Here is a 9,752-nt window from a genome sequence, read left to right on the forward strand (position 1 = left end):
CAATAATACATTTTTGCAGTTTTAGTTCTGTGAATGTGAAAGCCAGAGAAACTTTATTGCCAAGAAAAAGTATTTACTCACCAATCCAAATCACTGAATTCACATCTTCTAATCGCTTTGACGACCACAGGTGTAAAAAAATCAAGTAAATGTAAAAATCACCTAGGCATGCAGACTGGTTCTGCAAACATCTGGGAAAGAATGGTCGCTCTCAGGAGCTCAGTGAATTCCAGCATGGTACCGTGATAGGATCGCAGCAAGTCCAGTCATGAAATTTCTAAATATTCCACAGTCAACTGTCAGTGGTATTTTAACAATGTGGAAGTGATAGGTTACATAAAGTCAGAGACACATAGTACACAGAGGTTGCCAACATCACTAAAGACTTTCAGTGCGTAGAGAGCTTCATGGAATGGGTTTCTATGGCCGAGCGGAGTTTGGCTCTGCCCCTTAGCACCAGTGAAAGGAACATGCTCCCAACTCATTTCAACCATGTGCAGTGGTACAGTACGCAGTGAAGCAAGACAACGCTCCTCCAAGATCATGGTGCTACATATAAGGGACAATCAACACAGGCCTCCATAAAGTGCAAGTGTGCAAAAAACAAAAACACCAGACACAACAGAATGGTGCAGACACAACAGAATGGTGCAGACACAACAGAATGGTGCAGACACAACAGTGCAATAGAAAAGTGCAACAATGACAGTGGGTTATGCAAAAAGACTGAGCATTGTGCAAAAAGTAACTTCGTGTATGGAGATGTGCATGTGTGTGTATGACATTGTGCAGATAAGTGCTTGAGGTAGTGACGTGTATGAGGGTATGCATGTGTGTCTGTCCAGTCACTGAGTGTTCAGGAGTCTGATGGCTTGGGGAAAGAAACTGTTTCGCAGTCTGGCAGTGAGGGCATGAATGCTCCGGTACCTCTTGCCAGAAGGCAGCAGGGTGAAGAGTGTGTGTGAGAAGTGCACAACGCTGGTGGCTTTGTGGATGCAGCGGGTGCGATAGGTGTCTGTGATGGAGGGAAGACATGCTCCAATGAACTTCTCAGCTGTTCACACTATCCGTTGTAGGGTATTGTGATCCAATACGATGCAGTTACCATGCACAGTGATGCAGCTGCTCAGGATGCTCTCGATAGTCCCTCTGCAGATGGTGGTGAGAATGTTGGGAGATGGGCTTTTCTCAGGTCCCGTGTGAGGTAGAGACGCTTTCTTACTTATGGAGCTGGTGTTGAGGGTCCAGGTGAGGTTCTCTCCCAGAACACCAAGGAATTTGGTGCTCTTGATGACCTCCACAGAGGATCCATGTTGCAACACGACTGCACACCAGTGCACAAAGACATCGATGAGCGAGGTTGGTGTGGAAGAACTTCACTGGCCAGCACAGAGTCCTGACCTTAACCCATAGAACACCTTTGGGATGAATTACAGCAGAGACTGCAAGCCAGGCCTTCTCATCCAGCATCACTGTCTGACCTCACAAATGCACATGGCTGTTCGTAATGTAGACCGCAGATACAAACTGTGCTACTTTTAGTTGTTCTCTTGGAACAAGGGTCACTGCAGCAGGTAGCTGCTCTTCCTGATACAACATCCTTTAGTTCGACCCTTAACCACTACTCTATGGCAGTACGACACAACTGTAAACTGAATACATACAGGGAGATGTAGTTTCAGTGTGTTTAAGGTGTTAAATGAGTCTGAATTAGTTTTTATAGCACAACAACTTGTGATTCACACCTCTTAAAGTTAACAGCTATGTCAGCGACAGAGCCAGCATTCAAACACTTCTGCTCTACAGTTTGAATCAAGCCCTGGCCCTCCAGTACTACACATCTGAAGCCTTTGTGTGGATAAAATAACGTGGACAGTTTTATTTAAACTGTATCCTAAATCTAGTCTCCCATGGCCTTGAGCAGCTGATAAACCTGCTGCTGCAGCAAGGATCTGCTTTGTTTCTTTATCATACTGAGCAGGGAGAAGGCTTTTCCTGTCCTCTGCATATTTGACTTTCAAATCGTTGTGTTGCATAGCTTTTAAATGGTTTGAATTAAATTCAGGGCGGGACAGAAACCAACGCATTTCCAAATACTCCACTTGGAAGAGAGGGCAGTGTGTGTAAATGCAGGAAAACTGACAAGTTTTCCTGCATTTACACAAGTCATACCTGTGACAAGTCATACCTGTGAGAGGATGACAAGAAGTTAGCATAAAAATAAGGGATGCCCAGGACAAACTGCGTGCACCTCCAGATAAGCAGGAGTGAAAGTGGGGATCTTGAAAGGACAGTCTTGGAGTGTTTTTGTGTAAATAAATTAATTAAAGTGGAACGGCAAGAGCTCTTTTCTACTACATGTGGCAACACATTCTAAGAACCTGAGTCAGTCAGGCAAGCTGCATGTTGTCGCAGACAAGTCATGTGATCCACTTATGAACCAGAGGAGCACAGCCCTTTGCATTTTTGTCTCTTCTGCTCATGTGCACATTTTTATGTCTTCTGCAAAAGATGAAACATGTTTACTCAGCATGTTGAGGCACAAGTTTACGTTTACATTTGATTTAGTGCTGTTTTGTGAAACCTTTGCACGATATTCTTAAGGCATCTTGAAAGAAGTGTTTCCCCAAACTTTCCCTTGGCCCAGTAAAACAGGGCCCTTTGTACTGCCAAGCACTTGTAACTGATTATATGTACACTCACCGACTGTGACTCGGGTGGTAGAGCTACCAATCTACCAATTGGAAGGTCGGTGGTTCTGCCTTCGGAACAATTCATTTTTCATGGCACAGATTTAACAATGTGCTGGAAAGATTCCACAGAGGTTTGGTCCATATTGAGACAATACTCAAACACATCTGCTGCAGGCTTCTTAGCTGTACATTCACGATGCTAATCTTTCGTTCCACCACATTCCAAAGGTGCTCGATCAGAAGTTTAGATGATCTGAGCTTTGTGACACCGCGCATTATCCCGCTGTGAGCAGCCATTAAGAAGATGCCTAGTTTGTGGTCATTAAGCAAGGGAAATGGTCAGCATTTAAACGATGCTCAGTTGATACTATTGGGCCCAAAGTGTGCCAAGAAAATATCCCCCACACCATCCATGTTTCATATTTCAGAAACTGAGACTCATCAGACCAGGAAACCTTTTTACAGTCTTCCATGTCCAGTTTTGGTGAATTGTAGCCTTGGGTCAGCATACCTGGATAGAAACCATGGAAACACGGGGAGAACATGTAAACTCTTTACAGAAATACCTTGGCCTTGGTCTGATGGTGAAATTGACCTTCTTCTTGCTGTGAGGCAACCGTGCTAACCACTGCTCCACCGTGCTGCTCTTACCAAAATTTTCTGTCTGAAATCAGCAAGGCATTTTCACCCAGAGAGCCGTCACTCACTGAAAACAGCAAACAGTAGAGAGTGAACTCAACATCAAAGGTTTGAAGGATATGACTAAAGCAGAGGATCACAGAATTGTTTCCATTGCAAGGAAAAAGCACTTCACAACATTTAGCAAAGTCAGGAACAAAGCAAAAGACTTAATTTAAACACACGGGGTTGTCCTAAAGTTGAGAGCAAAGTTGAAACTTGAGAACACCAGGTTCAGAGCAGACGTCATATTTAGAACGATGAAGAGTGTTAAGATGTAAAAGAGGAGACGACTATCTAAAGCACACCACATCCTTTCCCAAACACGGTTGAAGATGCGTAATAGCTTGATGGCTGACGGTAGATCTGAGTCTGCAGTGGTTACTAACGATGTGGTTGCAGATAGAAGCAGCAGCATGAATTCAGAAGGGTGTACAGCTTCGATTCAGTCCAGTGCTGCAAAACAGACAGATTCATTTCATTGACCTGACCTCAGTCCAGCTAACAGTGCTTTCATATGAAGAAGAAAATGTAAAAGCACAGACCCACAAACAAATGTCTACTGAAGGCAGCCACAGTAAAGGCCTTGCAAGACAACTCGAGGGAGACTTCTGGTGAAGTTTGGGGTTTCCAAACTTGCAGATTTCCCCATTTTTAGTGACTTCAGTTTATCCATTTAGTTTGGGGCCTGTAATTCCAAAACAATTCATGTAATACTTGTGTCAAAGCTGTTGATTGTTCAAAGCTGTTCAAAGTCTGTACGTTAATCGCAAAGTTTTCACAAAACACCTGTCGTGTTTTTAGAGGAAATATGCTCCATTTGCACGTAAGGGGCATGTGTGTCCTAGCGCGGGGGTGGGGATTTACAAATATTCAGCACACAACTTCTACCCTACATGTATAGTTTCCTCCCCCACACCCAGATTGAGTAAGAACTGCCTCAGTCTTCCCGTTAATGACATTAAAAGCACTCAGGCTTGGAAATCAATTACAAGGGAAGTCATTGGGACATCAAGGTTCTACCAAAATTGATGCCAGATGACAATAAACAAGTCCATATGACATTTACGGACACGCAAACACCCAGCCACGATCCAGAGCTGACCACATTGCACAAGACCCCACATGGTTCTGTCAAAAACACACAGACACACTCACTAATGCATTCTCCTGCTTACACGCAACTAGTTCTCATGCTCTGCTTTGTGTTGCACATGGTTTGCTTGTGGGAGGTGATCTGCTGTTTCAGCACACACACACACACACACACACACACTGGCTGAAAAGGTCTACACCCTCCTCGATAAATCTCTCTCAAGCATGTCTGCTGTCTTTGTCAGGTTGTTGTCTTGGGATCGACACAACCTTTCCTTTTTCCGCCTCTTCCTCCATCCTGTTCTAAATAGAGCTCCTCTTTTCTTTCTCTTTTTTTCCTGCTTGGATATTTTTAGCAACACAGGGCTCGTTTCCAAGTAACCTTTTGGCCTTGCTTTTGCATTACCTGATGATACCTAAACGGCACTGGCACATAGCATGTAGCCCAGAAAAGCTAAACCAAAGTTCATATTTCATATTTCTCTAGCCTTGTCTTTGAAAAAGTAATTACAGCTTGGCGTTTTCCGTACAAAAAAGGACACAACAGTGAGGTAACACTAAACATCTGCACAAAAGATTTAGGATCATTCATTTTACAAATATCACCAATCAAAACCACACGATGATACCCTGAACACCAGTGCCAGGGCTAGAAAACCAACAAAAAATGTTTAAAGGAGGAGAAACAAAGCAGTTACGAGCAAAAAACAGTAGTTGGAACTAAATTACAATGGAAATGTACACTCTCAAATATAGCAAAGTTTTTGATAGAAATGTTTGAATTTCTTCCTTCATTACACAGAAACAGAAAGCCTATTTTTCAGGAGGAGACTCTAAATGTTGGAGGCAATGTGGGGATCAGGAGGCTAACCGCTGGAATATGGAATATTTTGGGGATGTCTGGTGATGAGGTCCGTACTAAAGAAACAGGCAGAGCAAGTAATACTGCTCTGCCCATAGTTTCCACTTTATTCTTAGGAAATGTAGATTTTCAGACAAGATGACCACATTAATATATATTTAGTATTCTGATGTATCTGTTGTGCAGGGCCACGGGTCAGATTTGAACCCGGGCCGGCCGCTCTCAGCCATGTGGGCGCCCACTCAACACGCTGACCTAAACCAGTGCCCCGATGTGTTTATGTTATCGCTTCCAAATTGTATAAAGTTCCCATAATCTAGTAAAAATCTATCGGTGGTGGAAGGTAAAACATTGTACTAGTTCTGCTACTTGCCTTGTAAACATAAACAAGGGTTGGTCTCATGTCTCAAACAACTTTATTCACATGCAGCCCACTGAGATTAAAAATTTCCCCTTTCTGTAAAGTGCACATGACCAGCTTGTGACAAGAACATGAGTGACGGTGATTTCAATGCACTAAATCAAAAGTTAGACAGCTGACAACCACTGATGATTTCACATGAAGTCCTCTTTCGTGCTGTCCTGTTGAAAGTTTTAGGAATATTTGGTGAATTAATTCAGTGCCACGTTACCACCAGACACATGGTTATGCATATCATTTTTAATGGATACCAGGATATCTATATTGATATGGTAATGTGTTAGGCACAAAAGAATGTTGGGTTGTTTGATAGAAATGAAAATCATCAAGTTACAGAAGGCTGAACCACATCAGCGCATGTTCCTAATTAGACAACGGATGGTGTCCTGGGGGAGCTCCGCCCAGATCTGGATAAGAGCGCCAATAAGCTCCAGGACAGTCTGAGGTGCCTCGGATGAAACAAAGCATAATGTCCCAGAGATGCTCTGGGACCAAGGGTCCAAGGGTTTCATCCCAATACGTTATGGCAGGAGTGCTGTTACTTAGTCTACGTGTCCCTCAATGGATATGTTTCCCCAGACAATCAATTACAAACTGGTCAAACTGGTCATACTGAACGATGTTAGGCAATAAAATGTTCTCCATGGTGTCTCCAGACTCTTTCACACCTGTCACAGGGGTGAAAAGCACAGGATGCCAATGGTGAACCTCCAGATAAAGACTTCCACCATGAGCATTCATCCTACATTAAAGCAATTTCTAAACAATTAAAGTACAGAAGTTCTATTTTTCACTATCCTCTACAGAAAGTTCTCTTTTTTCCCCAATGTGTCCACAGTATGAAATTTCCACAGGAAACTTTCTGTGAATTCACAAAAACGTCCTGTTTAAAGTCCAAAAAGTCACACTGACAGATTTCTTTCATTAACTCCAGCAGCGTTTGTACTGTTGTCATGTATAAAAACATACTGTTGAAACCTCTTTTTCTTATGTTAAGATATTGCAGGGGTTAAATGCATGGTTACATTTCTTTACACTGTGTGAAAGGGGAGTTTCACTGTTACGGCCCCAAAATACAAAATTAGTTAAACAGCCTCGGTTTAGACTATAATAAACACAATACTGGCTGAAATCCACACTTTATCTGCAAAACAGTTTATACCTCATCAAAAAACTGTATGAAAAGCACAAAACATCCAATCAGGTCGCCCTCCCTCTGGATTCCCCAGCTCTCCATATCCTAAAAGATTACCACTCTGAGATTGGTTGCTTTTTATTGGTTACCGGCACAGAATTGCTATTATCACTGCAGAGCTGAAGAGCCAAGAGATCTTACAGGATATGTGCGATAATCACATTTCCCCAAAATTTCAATCAGCTGTGAATGAATCTTATTGCTGAATTTGTGAGACAAGCCCTGTTTTCTTGCCACTGTTTAATGTCCACTTACCAGGAAATCTGCTGTAAAACATAACTCATAGTCAAGTAACACAAAATTTCAACCATTAAATTTAATATCATACTGCTCTGGCCTGCTGGTAACCTTGGCCTGCTCTGTGTTACACCATAATATTAGAGATTTGTTAGAGTTTGCACACTGTCAAACAGGTGCGGAAGAAACAGACGGCAATCGGCATCCTTTTCTCTATGACTACGGCATACCCAGCCTCCGGCCAGCTGCCTCTGACACTGGGAGGAAATAAGGAAATGGAGGAGCCCAATACAGCTAACTGGAAACTGTGAGTGCTGGAACAACCACACACTGGACACACATTGTGAAATGCAACCCGCCTAATAAGGAAAGCAGATTGAACATGCTGAAGAAACATGTCTGAACCATTTCTCACATCCTAACCAACCACAAAGTGGGTCACTGGTGTAAACAGGAAGGGGTATTCAATTTGCCATGTGTCTTCTGTCTCTGTCTTTGTGCAGTCTTTCTTTTAGTTCCTCCTTATCTTTTCCCTTCTTTATTCTCATCTTATTTTCATTATAAGGTTGTTTGTACTTTTGATAGTCCCTCTGGAGCACCAAAAAAATTAATGCAGTGATCCTCAGTGCAAACAATTGATCTTCAGCTATACGTTCGCCTAGTCTACTCCTAAACAGCAGAAGACATTCTGACACTCTTTAGTCAGTTTCGGGCATTAAGCCAGAAACATACACTTAACCTGTTAGCCCACTTGTGTACGTGGAGGTTTCTGTGCTCATTATAACTGTACAAAACAGAAGCTTGAGGTAATCCAAGGTACCATTTTTTTACTTGAATACTTTTTTATTAGATTAACTGAGAGGTCAAAGGAAGTATGATCTGCGCCCAATGTGCTCATGCAAAGTTTAAGGCGGGATGCTAATCCACAGACTGTATAAAAAAGCGCTACTAAAGGCCTCATTTTGAGGCCTCGAGGTTTTGCAGATATGAAACATGAACGTAGACCCTGTGACATCATCCAGTGGTTTTGTACTCCATATTTTGAAGGGTTTCAAAAACCAGAAATTTCAAAACTTCTACTTTCAAAGAGTTTGAGTGCTAAGTTTTTAGCTAACCCTAGCATGTAACACTAGCAATATATGGATGTAGCGGTCGACATCCATATATTGTATGGGTGTGACACACACACTGCAACACACACCTGCTAATTAGTGTTAACTAACAGCAATTCCTGGAATTTCACTCACCAAAACTAAAGCACCAACTTCCTGGACCAATATCACAAACACAAGCGAGAGTTCCAGCTCAATTATAAAGGTGAGGCCTAGCAGACACTGCAAGTCAAAGTAGTCAATCAAAGTGGCCAGCACGCAAATGTTAAGCCTTGGTAAGCATTAAAAAGGTGAGCTTTTAAAAAAAATCCCATCCTGTGTGGTTTTTACGAAGTAAAAATTAGCACCAAATACTTTGGGGGCCTTTTTGGGGTGTTCTTTTGGAGCCAGCCTCAAGTGGTCATCAGAGGAACTGCAGTTTTTTTTTGCCACTTCCACTTTGGCCAAATTTGCAGTTATAGATTTGAGACTGAGTAAATATACAACATGCATATGACTTCCCATACGGTAACAAAATATATTTTGAAATATATTTTGAAATACATTTCAAAATATATTTCAAAATACAATTGAAAATTAATTAAAAATCTTTCAAAAGTATATTTTACCCTTCATATATTTCAGTCAAAGAAAACACATTCACATATAACAACTGAGAATCTTTATTTGATATCTAAAACAAACATAGCATATAAATCAAGCTAGGAACATACATTATACAACATTATTCTTATAACATGCTTAAACATGCTTAAACATTCTAAAATTATATACATATAATATCATTAGTTAATCATTAAGCGTGTAATCATTAGTTATTATTAATCTCTGGCTCTCTTTCACAGTGTGCATTTTGTCCTGTTGGAACAAATGAAAAAAAAAACTGAATTGAAACTGATCAACAAAGTAATTGAGAAAGATCAAAAATAATAAACTAATTCACAAAGGAAGAAAAAAAATCAGAGGAACTCAGCTGTCTTGGTTGCAAAGATTGACTGAGGTTTACACAGCTTTAATTACTTTGAGCCTTTACTACTACAATACATCAGACGTGACAGACACATCCAGCCTTAAAGCTCACTACAAACCACGTGATCATTTACAGTTCACCTGCTACTTTAGTTTATATCAGGGGTGTCAAACATAAGGCCCAGGTGCCAAAATCAGCTCAGCAGAGACTACAATGTGGCCCACTGAAAAGCTTTGCTTTTATTATTATTATTATTATTATTATTATTATTATTATTATTATTATTATTAATGTGAAAGAGGGAATAGAATTTAAACTTTTAACTGTTTCTGTCGTACGTTTCACAGGTTTTTCTATTGATTAATTATGCCAGAAACGTTTCTGCAAATGTTCCACTATAGAAAAAACATTATGAACAAGCTACCTGAACTTGTGTAATTTTACACATTGCAGTTGTTTTTCTTGCATGAAGATATCTCGGGTATTATG

The sequence above is a fragment of the Rhamphochromis longiceps genome, linkage group LG6 (genome assembly GCF_057381845.1).
Source record: "Rhamphochromis longiceps isolate RC_006_pf linkage group LG6, R_longiceps_female_GT1.1, whole genome shotgun sequence".
Classification (NCBI taxonomy): domain Eukaryota; kingdom Metazoa; phylum Chordata; class Actinopteri; order Cichliformes; family Cichlidae; genus Rhamphochromis; species Rhamphochromis longiceps.